At 37.8% G+C, this 15,715-nt stretch overlaps 1 protein-coding gene and 1 non-coding gene across 7 annotated transcripts in view; both read left to right on the top strand.

The window, feature by feature from the left end:
* The window catches only part of Fhit (fragile histidine triad diadenosine triphosphatase), a 1,519,265-nt gene that overhangs the window by 550,416 nt on the left and 953,134 nt on the right, over positions 1 to 15,715 (top strand). The gene's annotated exons all lie outside the window — the stretch shown is intronic.
* On the top strand, positions 11,239 to 11,397 carry LOC115029341. Its single transcript, XR_003834901.1, has one exon. It is a non-coding gene; the product is annotated as a U1 spliceosomal RNA (small nuclear RNA).

Genomic DNA, 15,715 nt, shown 5'->3' with positions numbered 1-15,715 from the left:
ATTGTGACTCCCTCCCATCCTTTCAAAAGCACACAAATAGAAATTGTTCTATTTTTTTCAGATTAACAAACCACTCAACCTTTTTTTTGGCAAGTTAAAACAAAACATTCAACACAGCAGAAGGCTTAGAATGTGTCCCTAAAAATCCCTACTTTGTCAGTAACAGGTTCCTTCTTTCTCTGTTCCTTCCTCTCCCTCACAGGCTACAGATTAGCATGCCCAATAATGTTTTATTATTTTCTAAAGCACTATGCCATGTCTATGAGATTTAAGGCACAATTTTTACATTTCAGTGATATTGTTTTATATGGATGAAATGTAGTTTGGTGAAATTGTTTTATTTGATGGACTTGTAATTTGCTTCCCTCTATGTTTTTGGAAACAGTACAGCAAGAACCAACTTTGTATATTTTGTGTACTTCTTCAATTATTTATTAAGGAAAAGTTTACAGAAATAGATTTTTACACACACACACACACACACATATATATATATATATATACACACACACACACACACGTGTGTGCATACACACATACATATACATATATGTGTGCATAGTCAATCTCATAGGCAATAGTAAACTGCCGTTCACAAGAAATTTTACCAATAATTCTCATGCTGTTTCCACAACTTTCTTCTTCTGTGAACCCCTTAATTACTGACTAAGCCTTCAAATGGGCCCCATCAAAGAGAAATTCAGCATACTGCACTCAAGAAGCAAGTCTGTGTGGTCTGTGTGGTGTGAACTCATCCAGGAAGACCCGGTTTGGGTGGTCTGTGAGTGGGCCTTCAAACTGTCTTCCATTTTACCATTTTCTCTCACTTCTTTACCTTTAGAGAATTCCTTCTTAATAAGAAAACAGACAAAAATCTTTTACCTTTCATCCTCTGAGATATGACCAAATAACAGGTGTCTGGGGTCCAAGTCCCTGTTTCCTGTTGTGTCTCCAGTCTGACTTACCTTGGAGGTAGCTGGTATCTCAACTACATTCAATATTCTCTGTTTGTTTGTTTTGCTTTAGGCTTTTCCTGTTCCTAAACATTCCACCGCACCAGCTCTAGACCTTGCCCCGGCTCACGAGACCAGGCTGGTAGAATATCGCGCACAATTGTTCTCCAGCCCAGAGATTGATTTTTGCTGAGTTGAAGCTGGTATGATGAGTTGTTAACCCTGTTAGAAAAATACAAGTTAGATTTATGATTCTCTCACACAGGTAATTTAGCTCTAATTTTGAATTCTGAGCCAACTGATTTAAACAATATTGCATTATAGCGTCACAAAAGTGCAATTGAGTCCAGGTGATGTATGACTTTGAGCTTCCAATTATGCAATAAATGATTTCAGTTCTTTAATAAGTGATATCTGGGTTAACATCTGCTGGCCCACTCCACACCCATGCTCTCATCTCTACCCTGGCCCTTTCTCTCCTCTTTTTCTTTTTCCCTCTTCTTTTCCAGGCTTGAATGACTTAGGGACAATTTACTTTCGAAATCCCAGCCCTGCGTATTGCAACATCCTTCCTTTGAGCTCTCATTGACATTTCCTCTCAGTAGTGGTCAACTTCTGTAGGCCATTATTGTTTGGCTGTGGATAGCATGTACTCTGTGGATACGTCATATAGAGAAGGCATGTTCCTGGCATGTGATAGTTCATCTAAGAGCTTCCTTTAGATTATTGAAGTCCTACTATGCTCACCTTTAGTATGCCAAGTTTTCCTTCTTTTTTTTTTTCTTTGAAATGATTTTCCTTTTTACTTCCCTCAGTCTATTTATTTTTAGCTGCTTGTATTCTCTGTATGTCTGTAAGGTATATAAAATTATTTTGGGAGTAAGGGTTGGAAATAAATAAATAAACAAAAAGGACCAGAGGCAGTTGTGCGAACCTTAGGGACATATCCAGAAAGAGAGACAAATAATTGGAATCTATATTTTGAATTCTTTTCTTTTGTTGGAAATCCCATGTTCTTTTGAGTAAAGGGTGATCCTAGGTGAGACTTTGTCATCTAGATCGATGATCTAGAGAAGATAAGAAACACTGAGCAATGAAAGAGAACCCCAGACTCTTGTACCAGTCCTAGCATGCTCCTGCCAGCCCTCTGTGGCCCTCTCCACACTTGTACAACACAATTTTCTCTTCTCTGTGATCCTTCCAAATTTAAGAAGTTTATATTGAAAACAATTACTAATCTCCAACCTTGACAATTTATCTTTGTGTTCCCTTCACTGCCTATATTTCAGAAACAAACAAACAAACAAATCCTCAGCTGCAGAGTATTAACAGCAATCAGGTCTTGGGGTAGCTACCCTGAAAGAAATTCTACAACCTGCTTTAGAAAGTAAAGACAGTAGACTCTCCTCCTGCCTTTTCATACACATGTGTGCTCCTGGCGTTCACTGCTGAAGGGCTATTTCTGTGAAGAGATGTAGGTAATGAAAGAAAGATGAGGTAGGAGAGGGGAGTGGGTTAGAGAAATGGGGTTTATGTTAAAGGAAGAGCTGAAGTCATATGTGGGGCCCTGGCTTGAGCACATGCCCTTCTGAGCTATTTTCATGGTACACTGGAGCATCAACATTGCTGGAAGATAACAGTGCAGCTTTGGCTACATGTGCTTTGCCTCACTTAAAGAATTCGTAATTTCTCTTTCCCATTTCTAGTAAATTGAACTAATGTAGAGAAGCACATTCTCCAATTTGAATTAAGAGCACATTAGTAGAGTAAAATAATACCTACACTGGACAGCTCAGCTTGGGGCCTTTTAAGGAACCTGGTTTTTAAAGACCTCTTCCCTATAACTTTAATGACAGTGAGCAGTGCCATTTCTCAGCCGCCTTTCAAGTCCATTGGTAAGGTGCTTTTCTTTTAAAAATATTTCTCTTGGTTTCATTTTTACCAACTCTCTTTATATTAAAAAATATTCCCCAAAAGGTATCAGAATTCTTATTTTTATGAAGTCCCATTCAAAGAGACTTTCAAGTGTCTTTTTTGGCTGATTAGTACTATTCTACACCCTTCAATATAATAGGTAAAAAGCTCTAGCATGGAACAATGTGAAAGAGCCTTTATTTTATTGTGAATAGATCTAAAATGTTTTATTTTTGACATTCTTCAATAAAGGGTAATGATTGGACAGCTGACTTAACTATTAGAAATCTTTACCTTTAATTTAGGCATTTTTGGGGGGCGGGGTCTGGCTTCTTTCTCAGATAGGTGTAAGTAAAGGCAACCAGAAGGAATACCATTCTCCCTGTGTCCTGGTGCAATTAAATGTTTGCATGGTATGTGTGCACTTTAGGGTTTTTCCTTTTTTTTTTTTGAAATCTTAATACATAGTGCTACTCAATTCAGATTACAAGCTTTGGAGGGATGCTGGTTGATTCTAGTAATTATCTATTTTCTTAGTTGTAAACACAACCAAGTGGCTTTCTTTAAATGCAACTTTACACCTAGTGTTAAAAGAATATTTAAAATTGTTCCATTAAAAACAAGTATCCAAATTTGGTAATGTTCTTTTTGACCATCTGGGTTCTTGCAAAAGTTGAAAAATCTTGGGCACTCTCAGGCATGTCACCAGTAGCTAGTAATTTGGGACTAATTTAATGTGTGAGGAGGATGTTAGAAGACTATTTTAAGCACACACATTTCAAGACGGTTTTGTTTATTCTAATTGGAGAGCATATGGGTTGGAAACCTCTCAAGGTAAGCTTTTGATTATAGATTCGTTTATAACAATCATTACCAATGGGATCAGCATTAATCAATGAGACCTGGGAGCTGTTTTGAGGTGGAGCATACTGTGGCTCTTATGTTTCCTTTATATTGTGCTATGGCAAATGCATGCAACATGCCATGTATGTTTTCAATGGGGGAATAGGTAGGAGGATACTAGAATGGCTATCTCATTCTCTTAATGTTTGCTGAGACACCTATCACATAGCTCCAAAAAGATAGACATCAAAGATGTAGAAAGTTATGGTCCTACCATTTGTTTATGTAAATAAGAAGAATTTAGCTGGGCAGTGGTGGCACATGCTTTTAATCCCAGCACTTGGGAGGCAGAGGCAGGCGGATTTCTGAGTTCGAGGCCAGCCTGGTCTACAGAGACAGTAGGGCTATACAGAGAAACCCTGTCTCGAAAAAACAAAACAAAGCAAAAAAAAAAAAAAAAAAAAAAAAGAGAGAGAGAGAGATAGAAGAATTTAGCCACGAGAAGTCCTTAGAGAAGGTATGGAATGGATATGAAACAAGATCTTGCCACCCCTTTGGCAGAAAATGTAGTGTATTGGTTAGTTCTTCATTGCTTTGACCAAATACTTATGAGAAAGAAAATGCAATTCACTCTGCCTCACTGTTTCAGAGGGTTTATTCAATGATAGCTCTGTTCCTCATACTTGGAGAAAGCATCATGGTGGCAGGAACACATAGTGAGGGAGAGATGTACATACCTTGGTGTACAGGAAGCAGATGTTCACACTGTGAAGGTTCTTTTCCTTTTCTTTATAATTCCATATGAACCACCAGCTTAGGGATGGTGCCACCCATCTTTATAATGCGTCTTTCTCCCCTTAACTAAGCTTCTTAGGAAATATCCTCAGACTCGAGCAGAAAAATGCTTCTCCAGTCTCCTGGGAGATTCTGAATCTAGTCAAGTTGACAGTGAGAATTAACCATCCCAAATGGAGTGTTCTGGTTAAGCTCTGACAGGGGTTATCAAGTGGACAAATTAAAGAAATCTCAACTGTTTCTTGCCATTGGAAAACCACAAACTCAGTGTCTAGATTAATCCCAAGGAATTTAAAGTGGTTCACATGTTGTGGTCCAGCTTACACTAGATAATCTGGAGGCAAGATGTAGAGGACATAGCGACCAGCTTGGTAATGGGGTAGACAACGCTGAAGCTGGTATCTCCTAACCTTTCCCAAGGCACAAAGCCAATGAGTGTTTTCGGGAGACCAGGTCTGAACTATATCTAGAGGATAACCATCATGGAATGCTTTAGGATCTAGTGCAGTATGGTACCTAAGATGGCCCATGGACTTTTTAGCATATAAGGTCTAAGGCTGGTTGCCACATGGTAGGACTGGAGCCCTGGTTGGAGGTTTCAGACAGCTACTATTGAAAGGGGTCACGATCATTGAAAGATAGTGAGCTATCTCAAGGATGACCTGCAAAATCTGTGGCACTTTCTGTGAAAACTCCCCAAGGAAACGTTGGTTCTGTGTATCTACCAGACCCAAGACAGCAAACCTAGCACACACACACACACACACACACACACACACGACTTCTTTTCTACTGAGCTTCAAAGATGCATTCAGTGACCAAATTTTCTGTGGCCATGGACAAAGTTCTAGCAAGGCATAAGCTTGTTTTTCACAGCTAACATAGAATTCTGAGACTTCTGGTTACAAAGGCACTTCCAATTGAGAAAATAATAAACCCATCCATGTGCTAATCTCTCCCAGTCCTTGCTTTTATATCTCATGCTTCCCTTCAAAACTCACCACTCATCCCTGCTTCAGACTGTATTTCTTTCTGCTACCCTCCCAAGTCTGATCAATGGCCTCAGTTGACCCAAGAGTTTACCTCTGCAGACCTGGGTTCCCATGGAGACTGCTTCCATCATTGATTGGTTCATGCAGAAATCCTAGACTAAATTCATGTGGTCAGCAGAAGGAAAGGGGTGTTGGTATTTAGTTCACCATGGTCTGCCATTCTCATGTTTCTTGCAAGGCTCTTTAGTGTCTCCAGCTTATGGAGACAGCACCCTTCATCTTACGAGACTTTGGTAGCATTATCTTCTCCCTTTACCTTTAGAGGACCAGGATACTAAAGGCATCCTGCTGCAGTGGTTTCAGCATCCATTTTTGGTACCAAAGGCATCCTGCTGCAGTGGCTTCAGCATCCATTACTGGTACCAAAGGCATCATGATGCAGTGGCTTCAGCATCAATTTTGGGTACTAAAGGCATCCTGCTGCAGTGGCTTCAGCATCCATTACTGGTACCAAAGGCATCCAACTGCAGTGGCTTCAGCATTCTTTATGAGCACCAAAGACATCCTGCTACAGCAGAGCTGCAGCATCCATTTTTGGTACCAAAGGCATCCTGCTGCAGCATCTTCAGAGTCCTTTACTTATAACCCTGTTTGTAGTTTCAAAAATTGTTCCTACACTTGATTCAGCTCAGATGTACAGGTGATTGTGACTTCTCTTTCCTGCTAGGAGTATAACTGATGGTTTCAGAATGTGGTTTGTTGTTTTTTTTTTTTTTTACTAAACATTTTATCCTCTTCCTTCTAAAACTGGGAAGGCATCAGACTAAGATAACCAGGGACCAGAAAAATAAATTTGAAATTCCCTGGATTATACAAATGTGTGTTCCTCACATTGAGCTCAAAACAAATCAGTCTCTAGGGAAAATAAGGGTACTGTTTTTCATGATATACCTGCCAGGCTGTCATTCAGGACCTAGTTGGACTCTCTTAAATTTTGTTTTACTTCTTGTCATGCTTCTGGATCCCTGAGGAATTTGTTACCATATGTGTTTTGAAGCAGGACATTTTTACTCCAGCATTTTGATGCTGTGGGTATATTGATTGTCAGAGTAAATAGGACTGGAGTTGGGACATACGTATCACAGAAGTATTTGTAGGCTACTCAATTCTAAACCCTGCCTTTACTTAGAGATTTTAATTTTAATTTTAAAAAATAATTTATGCAATAGTCTAGGGACCAATTAATAGGAGACCACTGTTGGCTTCCATGATGGCCATCTCATCTCCCAGAATACATATATTTCTTTCTTTTTGCTGAAACAACAAATCCTAGCTCTGTTATTTCACCTATATGTACTTCAGTGAATTTCTCTTATAGGTTAAGACATTAAAAGCAGCAAGATAACACATGTAATTCCATAAGCAATGATTCCTTCCTGTATAATATATAGTTTATATTTGATTTTCCTCCGGTCCCTCAAAAAACTTCACGTTAGCGTCTTCTGATCATGAACCATTCACCAATCACATATTTCATTAATTGCTATACCTCTTAGTTTCCTTTTGATTCATAACAAATATCTACCTTGAAATAGTTTTAGTGAATAATGACAAAAATATAGAATCGTTCACATATTTTAATTGTATTGTGTGACAGTCATTGGGCATAGAACTGCTCAGGCTACAGAGATATGTGGTTTAGAACACTTATTTCTCTTGTAGATGGCCCAGGCTTGAATCCTGGTACCCACAATGAGTAACTTATAACTGCTTATAACTCCATCTACAAAAGATCCAACACCTCTGGCCTTGTTGGGTACCTGCACTCAGATGTACATGTCCACATGCAGATAGACATGCATACATGTAGTGCAAAATAATAAAAACATTTAAAAAATAGAACAGTCCATGAAAACACTCTTCAGATAAACATGGAATTTTTGGCATGAGGTATTTTCTGTTTATGTATTACATACCCACTATTCTCCTACAAATGACTTTGGCCCACTTTTTAGCCTTATATTAAAATTCTTCTTAATCTTTGATATACACTCATAAATGTGTCATAAATTGAAAATAAGATGTTACAGCTACATTTTAGCATACTTAACTATTATTATGCATCATAGTTTTTCAACTTGATGCACTGTAGAATACCGGTTGTCCCTTAAAGGATCTCATGATGCACGAGCATCTTGGGACCACCATGCACATTATCCTGAGAGTATCTTACGAAATGTTGCTAGCTCAGGAAAATGCTCATATCTAAAATTTGAGCTTTGATTTCTATTAAGTGCTTGTCACTTCTACATTTTTGTAAATTCAAAAATATTCTGTTCCACTTTCACTCCTGTTGCTATAATACAACACCCTTACCAAAAGCAACTTACACTTCCAAGTTACAGTCTATCATTGAGAGGATGTCAAGGTGGGGACTCAATCAACTAGTCATGTCACATCCAAAGCTAAGAGTAGAGAGAAACATGTGTATCCATTGTTGCCTCTCTGCCATACTATCTAGCTGTCTCCTGCCTGATGGAGTTCAGGACTTCCTCACTAGGCAATGATGCCACCCCAGTAGGCTGATATTTTTGATATCAATTAACAGTCAATATTGTACCCACAGACCCTCAAATTGAAGCTCTCATTTCAGGTTTTCTAAGTTGTGGCATGTTGACATTGAAAACTAATCATGTTATTTCTTAAATCAAACCATGTTTGAATGGAAATGCACAGACATCATCTTTTTGATGTGACTGTTTTGATGGAAAGTCAACTGCTTTCTTAAAACTTGACTAATAAAGTACAATTTGTATGCCCTGAATTATGTCCACAGAAAACATGTACTGTATTACTTCACTAATATCACCACCAAGACAGAGAAGCTTTCTACCACACTGAAAATTATCCTTTGACATATGCGGGTGCCCTTATTCTACCCCAAATCACTGTTCATTTTTTTCTATCAACATTATTTTGCGTTTTCTAGAGTTTTTAATACGTTGAGTTATAAAGCATGCATTCATCTGTGTGAACATAAGAATGACTTATGTGTGACTTAAAGATCCATTTACATCTATGTGCTTGAGTGTGGTAGTTTATTCCTTCTTTTTTTATTTGTTAATTAATAATGTACTAATTTATAGGTAGCCCATATTTTATTGGTTTAATTGCTGGATTTCATTGTGCTGTTTACAGAACTGTAGTATGACAAACAGTGCTATCTCTATACAAACCTTTGCCTGACATATTTTCATTCTCTTAACAGATACTTTAGCAGAAATGTCTAAGTTGAATGGTATGTATATGCTTGCATTCAGAAAAATAATTCTCCAAAGTTCATGCTTCATTCTATATCCACATTGCCAACCTGAATGGCAGCATCCTCTTTTTCTAATAGGTATGGACTGTTACCTCCCTGTGGTTTTAACTGGTAATTACCAATGAATATTGATATTGAACACCTTACAGTGTATTTATTTGGAATCTGTATTTTGTCTTCTGGTTTTTGTTCAAATCTTCAACCCTTATTCCGTTCCTTTTACAGGACTTTCTGCATTCTGAACACAAAGACTTTGTCTGACAAGTAAAAGACAAACTTTTTTTATTGTGGACTATGGCTTGTAAGAAACTTAAACTAAAGAAACTAAAGTTTTTGGTGTATAGTTTTTGTGTGTTTCTGAGAGAACTTGCTCTACTTGAAGCTTGCAACTTTACTCCCTGTAATCTAATCTAGAAGCAATATAGATTTAAGTTTTATACTTCTAGGTTTGTGGTCTGTAAGGTACTGTCTGAAGATTATTTAAAGTAAAGACTACTACTAATTATCCCTTATGGTCTGGATATGTAGGGGTTCTGACACTATTTGTTTAAAAGACTTCTGGCCCCTTTTGGCCTTTTTGGAATCTCCATTAAAAGATCAATTGGTAAAAGTCTGAGTCTATTTGTGAGTTTACATCTGCTTCCGTTAATTCCCCTGTCTGTTCTTTCAATGTTAACACACTGTCTTGATTAGTGGGTCTTTATAGTTAGTCTGGAAATCAAGTCGTATAAGGATTTGTTTCTTATTAAAATTGCCTTGGCTGTATTTTTGGTAATTTGCATTCCATGCATATTTTAAAATCAGTTTGTCAATTGCTATACGAAGTCCTGCTGGGTTTCTGATTGGATTATATTGAATCTGTGGATTGATTTTGAGAGAAATGCCATTTTTAACAATACTGAATCTTCTAATCCATGAATGTTCTGTCTTTTTATTTATTTAGTTCTCTTTAATTTTTTTCTGCTATTTTACAGTTCATAGCATAAAAGTCTTACATATATTTCACATTTTGGACAGTATAATAAATGGAGTTATACCTTTAGTTTTCTTTTTCAATTATTTTTCTGGGAAGCAGTACTGATTTTATATATTACCTTGACATTTAACCCTGATAAATTAATTTACTAGCCCTCCTTACAGCTTTTAAATTTTTTTACGTACATGATTATGTCAGCTATAAACAAAGGTAGCTTTATTTATTTCTGGCCTTTATTTAATGTATAACTCTAGCTTTCTTTCCCTATTCTAGCCTGTCATTGTCTGATGAAGAATATATAGTAAATCCCCTTACAGAGCTTATCATCTTTCCTCTGGGTACTGGTCTGAAATACAATTCTTTACCCACCAGACCTATTTCTTAGATCTGTATTTGGGTTTTAACTGTCTATGTTACTTGGAAATTTTTATTCTACCATGCATTCTACTCCTCATTTTAGAAATTTTTCTTTTTTCAACATAGCCCTGTTATTTCTTTTTCTTTTTGGTTTTAGATTTTTAAAAATTATTTTTATTGATTATTTGGAAAATTCACATAATGTACCTCATCCCCCTTACTTCGCAGTCCTTCAAGGTTCTCCCCTTACAGGCTTCCCTGCAAAAGGAGAAAAAGGAAAAAAAAGACTTGAAAAAGTACACTTTGTGTTGCCCATATGCTCACTGGAGCATGGTCAAATTCCTGGTAGTCAACGCCTTAAAGGAAAGTGAGTCTTCCTGATCAACCATAGCCTCCCCATAGCCATCTATTGTGGAGAGCTGCACTTTGGCATCCCTATCACACATTTTAAGAGTTCTCTTTGATGACTTTCTATCTAGATTAAAGGCTTCTGTGACAATTCTCCCAATGCCCCTCCCCCCCAAAAGTAACAACCTAACATTCTTTTTAAATCTTTTCTTTAACATGAATTTGGTATCTTCTTCTACAGAGGCTGGACTATTCTGGAAAACAGATACAACACAAGCAGAATACGGCTTTTGGAAGCAGGCTTATTCTTTTTTTTTTTCCATCCTGTCCTAAAAAATCCAAGCTTTCTGTGTTCTCAGCTAAGATTCTAGTGTGGTTACCAGGGTCCTTCCCTACCAGTTGATCTTAAATTTTTCTCTTGGTCTTCCAAAGTCTAATCACAAAATTGCTTTAGTCTCTAAGCAACTTTTTGTATAGTTTCTTGGACTTTACAGACACATTTGTACTGTGGAAATTTTGCAAGTTCTCATGGGGACAATTTGTTGAGATGTTCAGCTCATTTTTGTTTGATTTAAAGTCCCTGGAGTCCTGCCGACTGCTGGGGTAGCCCTTAACATCAAGATTCCTCTCTCCAACTCCCAAACTACTTCAAGTTCCAGCTGTTGCTTTCTGCCTCCTAATAGTCTACTTTGACAATGAAAATTAGGGAATGTCTTTAACATTAAACAGTTGCTGAAAATACTTACCTGCCAAGGGTCTTGGCCTACCATGATCACAAATGTGGCTTTCCCAAGGCAACGTTCATCTATTGTATTCCTGGTTTGCTGACCCCTGCAATTTCTTCAAATGTAGAAAATCCAACTGCAAAATTTGCTATAGTTCTGTGTGTGTGTGTGTGTGTGTGTGTGTGTGTGTGTGTGTGTGTGTGTGGCAGGGCATAAAAGCTAAACAACAAGAGCAGTGTAGTGATGTAATAATTTGAAAATATCTCTTACATTTGAAGAGAAATGATTTTTTTCTGGATTTCAAAATCAGAGTTAATAACACACCTTGAGGTCATTTAAGACTGCTAGCCTACTGTGTACTCAAACTCTTTCTTTAACCTGCCTTTAAGAGAACAATGTAACAATCAACCTTACTTGTTTTGGCATTCCCATGTAATCAAATTTTACAACCTAAGGTAATGCATACCTGTAATCTCATGTACTCTTCCATGCCCCTGACACAGAAAATGCATATCACTTTCTGAAATCAACAAATGTCCTTAAGCCTACTATAAAGATTGAAATGAACCCTTTATGGACTTTAGTTGATAAACAGTGATGTTTGTTGTCTGGGTCAGTTGGGATCAGTTGGAGACAGTGATTTAGCACTTGTAAAACTCTGAAAGATGTCTGTAATTTATTGCTTATCCCTTCTCCATGTGATCCGTTCTCTGCTGTTCATTAAAGAGAAAGTGAAGCCCTTTGTCACACACACATACACACACACACACACACACACACACACACACAGAGGCACATGGGCACATGGGCAGGGACAGAGTCACAAGATGTCCTTCAGGTGGGCACAGATTCAAACTCATAGAACAGACAGACAGGGAAGATACAGAAAGCATGAAATAAGAGAATTCAAAGTAGGCTCCCTTTTTGTTAAAGGACTCCGAAGGGAAATGCTTTTTTCTCTTTCCTTAATGAGACCTAAGGCATTATTGGTACATCAAAGCAATCACTAATGCATATAAACCAAGCAGAAATAATTCTGTGTATGACTAACAGAAAGAGTTTCCATTCTTTATCAAACCTGGCATCTTTAAGTTCTGACTGCTTACAACCTCACCTGCAATGCTTCTTTTTCTTCATTTTTTAGACTTATTTATTTTTACATTATGTGTATAATTGTTTTTGCCTGAAAGTACATAGGGGAACTATGTACTTTAATACCTATGTACTTTAATACCTATGTACATTAATACCTGTCACTCTTATAGGCCAGAGGCAAGAATTGAATCCCCTGGAACCAGGATTATGCACAGTTGTGAGTTTCTATATGAGTGCTAGGAGTTGAACTTCGTACTTTGGAAGAGCAGCCAATGCTCTTAACTACCTAGCCATCTCTCTAACACCATTTGAATTGTGTCATATTAATTAATTAATTTTAATTATTGTTTATTGTACAAAATAGTGGATCTTATTGTATTTACTTGGTGGTTGTATAGGTATTTTGACTATATTTATCTGCAGAGTTTTTACCTAGCTCACTGTATTTTATTTTGTGAAGATTTTGTAAATATTTTCTACAAGATTATTAGTCAGATACTGTTCAATCTCACATAGCAAGGTGCATAATCCTTCCAGCTAGAGTTTAAGAAAGGTCATCTAAATAACTCTTATCTGTTAAAATTCTGTTTATTTACTAAAAAAATATATGGGACATTCATATCCCTTTGACTCTGTCATTGGATTTCTGCTTGTTTTCTTGAAGTGTTATTGTATATCATGCTTCTATAGTCCCAGGATTCTATAAACAGTCAGAACTACAGGTTTTAGTTAATAATGTACTGTAGGAGCATTGTTCATCATTCATAATGCAACATGACATCATGATTAACAGACGGAAATAGCACTCTACTGGAATCACCTGGAAAAATCCTAACAAGGGAATAAATAAATTACTCATGTGTGACTTCTACCTCGGACACAGTGACTTAATTGGCTTGGAACTTGACCTTAATCCTGGGATTTATTTTTAGAAGTTCCTCGGGTGTTTCTACTATTTGGTAAAGCATAGGAGTCTCTGGTGTCACGTCTGGTTTCCTCACATTGAGTTGTATCACAATTACTACATACATTCAGGTGTTGTCAGGCTGATGCCCTTCTGTATCAAGTTCCCCATGAAATTCCAGCCAAATGTTGATAGCCACGGACAGTAGAGCCTATTCATATTATTTTATAAGTACTTATAAAATGGCTACTTTTTAATTTCATCATTCTTCCCGTGTGTATTGCAAGGGAGCAATTCTCTCAGATACAGTTTATTTGAGATGTTGTAGGGGTGAAAAAGTAGGTGAAATACTATTTCCCATAATCTTTATATCATATGAACAAGTTGCTATCCTAGTGAGTTCTGAAGGTGACCCACAATGTTTTAAGGAATACTATGGAGAATTCCTAGTTCTGTGTCTTGGCTCAGTTTCACTCCATCATGTCTGCTGTTCTTTTTGATGTTGAAACAGAGTGGTCTGTGGCCAAAGAGGGCCCCTTTCATGTTGGTGCCAAGTCTTTTAACATAACTTTAGAAGGTTTTGACAGTTGGCCATGCAAACTGTGTAGGCTCATGGTGCCATTGACTGGCACAGCTCTAGAAATAGTTCATTTCATCCATGATTCTCAAATTCTCTCATTGAACCAAGACACAGGGGATGGAGGGAGGGAAGAGCAAGCAAAACAGGTATGACACCAAAATAGACAAGTATAATTCTGTTCTCAACTCTCAACCTATTCCTCCTTTGCGAAGAGTAAAAAACACCATTTTCTTCTTTACCACATATTCCTTGTTGGTTTCTGTGTCCAGAATTCTCCTATGTAACATGAGAATGATAATCTAAATAACCCAGACAAATGTCAACCCTCTTTATGCTTTAATAGAGAATCAATGGCAGAATAATGTGTCCATGGTGAGTAGCCCTTGTAAACCGATGGCAGTATTCGTTGGGTAGCAGCCCATTCAGCAGACAGTAATTATGGTTCTCAGCCCCGGTCATAGGTGGTAGACATGACGATTGAAAGCACTGCAGTTATTTGTTTACTCAATAAACAATCATGATGTACATCCTCTGGGAAAGGCTCCATGCTGAGGCCTGGGATGCCATGGTAATCAAGATGGACAGAAAGACAGAAAATAAGCAAATATAAATTATTTCAGTGGATCTAGAATCATTCAAACAGGATCTCTCTGGGCTCTATGAAAATCCCCAATAACTTCATTCCACCCTCGAAATGAGCGCTTCCTAAACTTCTTGTCAGAGCAGTCCCTTGACCATCCTAACTGCTCTGTTCATTCTGCTAAGGCACCACATCAGCTTCTAAGCAGCCTTCCTTTCAAAGAGAATGAATTATAATAATGAGAATCCTTGGCAACAGTTCCAGAAGTTGGATTAGGGCATCTCTTCCTTCTTCCCAGCATGACTGAAATGGAAGAGCAGACAGGTGCCTGGAAAGAGGAGTTTCTGCTGAAACCAAAGGCAGGAAGCCATTAAGTACCTCTATGTTACTGTAGAATGAAAAACAAGTTTGAGATAGCATTTTCTATGAATTTCTGGGGAAAAAGGACCAAAAAGAAAACCTGCTTCCCCTTTACAGTTTGATGTCTCCTGGTGTTATGGGGGACTCATTTTGGGGGCTCTTTGTCTAACAGACAGTCTCAGCTGGGCTGCAGAGCAGCAGGGCAGAAGGATGAAAGCCACTCTCCTTGAGTCTCACCTTCCCTATGGAGAGAGCCTCTGGCATGGACACAAGGTTGCACAGGCTTTTCAATTTGTGGCCTCCATCCTGTTCCGTGTTTTCCTCATTGAATGGAAACTCCTCAGCCTCTGACCCCTGATGGACCTTACCAGTAGCCATTGACTTGATCCAACCTCTTTACCAGAAAGTCAGTTTCATTGGCAGAAGGTGCCATAACATGTCATTTACTTGTGAACACTTACCGTGCAGTCTAAAGAACTGAGGTAAATTGTGTTTATTCCGAAATTCTTCATTGATTCTGCATGAACCGTTATACTGTGAGATAAAGCTAAAAAATGCCGCCTTCCCAAGTCATTATTGTTGTCTTGGGCAAATCTATACAACTCTTGTGGTCAGTGATTCTATGACCTATTATATGACACTGTGGGCAAAATATAATTATCTGTATTTAAAGTATTCCCTTTTAAAGTATCACTTATTATTAGCATGCATGGTGGTGGTGGTGGTGGCGGTGGTGGTAGTGGTAGTAGTGGTGGTGTGTAGGTGTGTATGTGTGTATGTAAATTTGTTTAGGATGGACGTGTGGGTACACATATGTCACAGAATGTATGTGGAGTCAGAGGATAACTTTTTGATCAATTCTCTCCTACCTTTCTTTTTTTTAATTTTTAATATTTTTATTACATATTTTCCTCAATTACATTTCCAATGCTATCCCAAAAGTCCCCCATAGCGCCCCCCACTTCCCTACC

Source organism: Mus caroli, chromosome 14 (genome assembly GCF_900094665.2).
Source record: "Mus caroli chromosome 14, CAROLI_EIJ_v1.1, whole genome shotgun sequence".
NCBI classification, from domain to species: Eukaryota; Metazoa; Chordata; class Mammalia; order Rodentia; family Muridae; genus Mus; species Mus caroli.
The sequence above is the reverse complement of the archived record's forward strand: the minus strand, read 5'-3'. Positions and strand labels throughout refer to the sequence as shown.